This window comes from Citrus clementina, unplaced genomic scaffold, assembly GCF_000493195.1.
Source record: "Citrus clementina cultivar Clemenules unplaced genomic scaffold, Citrus_clementina_v1.0 scaffold_1, whole genome shotgun sequence".
Taxonomy (NCBI): domain Eukaryota; kingdom Viridiplantae; phylum Streptophyta; class Magnoliopsida; order Sapindales; family Rutaceae; genus Citrus; species Citrus x clementina.
This window is the reverse complement of record NW_006263303.1, coordinates 27,334,089-27,338,402: the sequence shown is the minus strand read 5'-3', so window position 1 is coordinate 27,338,402 and position 4,314 is coordinate 27,334,089.

The window sequence follows — 4,314 nt, the reverse complement described above, 5'->3', positions numbered from 1 at the left end:
TTTTTAAAAGTACAAAAATGGGGGTTTTTAAATTTTTTTTTAAATCCAAACCAGGGGTGGGTTTTGGCCAACCCCCGCCCCCCCCCCCCCCCCCCCCTACCGTAAGCAATATCAAATAAATATTAATATATTTTGGGTCCAACAAATGGAGAAGTATATATTTCCGCGTTATATATTTAAACAAAAAAAAAATCAAATTACTTGAATCCTTAACTGCGTATTATGTTAGTTAAAGAACTTTAAAAACTTCAAATTATTAAGTGTGGTAGTAGAGTTGGCAAAATGGGTCACCGGCTCGTGTTCGTATCGTGTCAAATTTAAGTCGGCCCAAACACGACCCATTGAATAATTGTGTTAAAATATTGAGACTTAAACTCGGCACGAAAGATAAATGGGTCACCCAATAACCTGTTTGATATCTAAATATTTAACAAGTGTTAAACACATACACCCCAACATATTACACATTTACACTATTTAAAGTTTAAATTATATATATATAAATAATATTACATATCGATATCATAAATATACATGTGTATCAATATTTTACACACTTACACTATTAAAGTTTTAAATTTATATCAAATTTTATAAATAAAACACTATGTATACATCCATCTTCCCCGAAAAAATTAAAAAAAGAGAATCGTGCCCAATATTTGAGTTTTAATGAAAAGAATCTAAAAATTAATTTGAAATAGAAAATATAATCGTGTCATTGTTCGGATAAATAGGTTAAGAACTTTAACCCTAACCCGACATGAAAAAAATTGTGTAAACCCGAACTCAGTCCATTTAATAATCTTGTCAAATTTGATGACTCATACCCATTTGTTTGTATCATTTTTATATCGGGTAATCGGATCGTATTAAATTTTGTCTGGTTTACGTGCCAGTAACAATAGTACTTAAATTGGGTCATAACAAAATTAACAGTAATTTTTTTATTCCAATGTTTTCTCTACAACTGGGCCTTTCAGTCTATAAGATGGACATTGTGTGTGTATAGATATGACAGTGGATATACTCAAAAAATCTAGGTTTGTTACCACTCACGAGCCTCTTACTGGAAATTAGAAACTCGATTCGAGTTTAGGCTTTAATTTGGGCCAGTTACTGTTGATCTTTTATTATATGATATCCATCATGAGTTAGAATTTTCAATAGATCTTTACTTTTTGTTTTCTTTTTACTAATTTTTGTACCGTTTCAATAAATTACTTCTGTACTATATTTGTTGCATATTCATTAAGCGGTTGAGATGTTAGAACTTTAAATTTATGAGATAAATCAATATAGAAAGGGTTAATGTCCCTTCACCCCTTAGGATTGAGTCAAATGCACCGTCATATTTCTAAAATTTACTTAAAAAAGTCTCAGTTAATATATTTGTATTTATTAAAAGATTATTATACAAACTAATATGACATATTATAATCGGTTGAATTGATAAAAAAAATGTAAGCGGGTTTTAATTTTTTAAAGAAAACCTACTTGCTATGGGTTTTGACAATTACCAAACCCGCAATGGTATCCAGCGGATTTTTTGCGAGTTTTTACATTTAAAATAACAAATATTCAACATATAAATTTATAATAATAACCTCAAATTCTACATAACATACTCAATTTTAATTTAACCAATGTAAATGAAAAATTAAAATTTTAACATCAATCTAACACGAATTCTCAATTTTAAGTGTAAATTACACAAATCCATTAAAAAAAATCACAAACTAATATCTAAAAATAATAATTACATTTCATATTATTATTCAACACAAACTCCAAGAAAAGATCTTCATTTTATTCACCACCATTAGCATCGATCTAACATGATGCCTACAATAATAATTAAGATTAATATTTTCCAAATAATAATATTTTTCAAATATTAATCTGAAGAAAAAAATTATAATAATGAAATAATTCATGCATTAAGTTAAAGAAAAATAGTCCATAAAAAATATAATAAGTATATATAATAATCCATTAATTAAGGTAAATAAACTTAGTTTCTTACCTCATCAACAATATATTCATTTTTGGAGAATTTGTTATTTCCTACTTTATTAAAAGATTATACATCTACAAGTAACAAGTATATCAAGAAAAAAGATAGATGATTATAAGTTTGTAATGTATAATAGATATTATATTCTATTTAAGTAAAAATGTATTTTCATACCATTAAGTTGAGCACACAACCAATTTTGAGCACACATTAAAGCCTCCAACATCTTTGGATGAAGTCTGCTATTATGTTATTTGGCACTTTGCATAATTGCATTATTTTCTTTATATATTTTTTAGATTTAAATATTTTTAATTTAATTTAAAATAAATTAAAAATATTTAAATAAATATTATGGATCTGGCGGATATCCATACAGGTATCCGCCGGATATTAAGTTAATATCAAACCCACCCGTATCCAAGTGCGCATTTCAATTTGAAATACCAAACTCACCCACAACCCGTAAAATTATCCACTGCGGATGAATTTTGACAAACAAATCTAGACGGATTGATAGATTTGCAGGCACAATTGACATCCCTACCCATAATTGGAACTAAAATCCATGTCGATAATTGGAAAAAACAAATGTTGTAGCATTACTACTACAGTAGAAGAATCTAGGAATATATATATGTACCGAGTTAGTAGAGTGGAAGAAAGGGTTGCAGGCTTGCAGCTATAGCCATTAGCCAGCTAGCATATTATTCACTGACAGCATAGAAACACCTTTATTCAATGCAATGGCAATACGGCCATGACAGTCGAACACTGAACATACAAAGACCTTTACCCACACATTCAGAGAATCCAATCTCCCGTAACAATTGGTGGAATAACATTTCGAAAACTCAAGAAATTAAAGTTAGCGAGTGCAACTGTATTTAAAGAGGCAGTTGGGTAGACCAACTAACCATATGGGTAAGTCATTGAAGATTTAATGACCATCATGAATTGGTCAGCCCCTTGGGATGGGGCCAAATCTAATCTAATCCAAACAATATTATTTACATAATTAAACACAGTTAATGCTTTTTAATATTATTCAAAAGGAAAGTAGCAATATTATAAAAAAAAAAGGGAAATTTACGAAAATAACCATAAAATTTTTACTATTTTTCGAATTAACCCTCTCAACTTTTTTCTATCAACATTAGCCAAATACACGCTTTTCTCCCCAAATTACCCTTCTTTACAAACGAAAAGAAACTTGGTGCGACAAGCCCAAGTCTTGGTGCGACAGGCACCTGTCGCACTAAGCTTTGGTGCGACAGGCACCTGTCGCACCATGCCTTGGTGCGACAGGCACCTGTCGCACCAAACTTTGGTGCGACAGGCAACCTGTCGCACCATGCCTTGGTGCGACAGGCACCTGTCGCACCATGCCTTGGTGCGACAGGCACCTGTCGCACCAAGCTTCGTGCGACAGGCACCTGTCGCACCAAGCTTCGTGCGACAGGTTGCCTTCTTCTACCTCAGTATTTGTTTGTTTTCGCCAGTCCTTTCGTCTTTGTTCGTCTCTTCTTATTCGTATGTAATATCTTCTTCTACCTCAGATCGAATCTCATCAGACAACCCAAACAACAAAACAAAATCAGCTTTTTAATTCTCTAAAATCCAATTTCGGAATTCAAATTCCCCGGGATTTTCCATCAAAAGCCACGTTGCGAAATGCTAGGCGGGCTGTACGGATACCTACCTCCACCCTCCGATGAGGACAAACCCACCAACACAACCACCACTGTCTGGTCAATTTTCGCGCCACCACAAACCATCCTCAAGCCCCAATCCAAACCCAAAACCACCCAAAATTCTCTCCCGACTAGACCCCATTCCTCACCTGCAATCGCACCTTCCCCCGACGACGTGGTAGCGCTGCCGCAACCGGCATTGGTCGACGTGACTTCGACCGTAATCGAGGAGCACGACCCCGCTAGACCGAACGATTACGAGGATTATAGGAGAGAGAAGAAGAAGAAAGAGGTGGATGTTGAAATTAATAGAGAACTGGAGAGAAGAAGGCAAGAGGAAGAGGAAAGGGAGATGAGAGAGAAGGGTAATTTGGTCTCAACGGTTCTTTTATGGCTAATGTTGATAGAAATTTGTTTGAGGGGTTAAGATGAAAAAAACTAAAATTTTTATGGTTATTAGTGTAAATTTCCCAAAAAAAAAAGTGATGACTGATTTGAGAATATTAATGTTTGTTGTATGTTTTATTTAATTGTTAAAATTTATAGATGTATTACAATTTGATGTCTACAAGACCTCTAGATATATAAATTTTCAATAATATT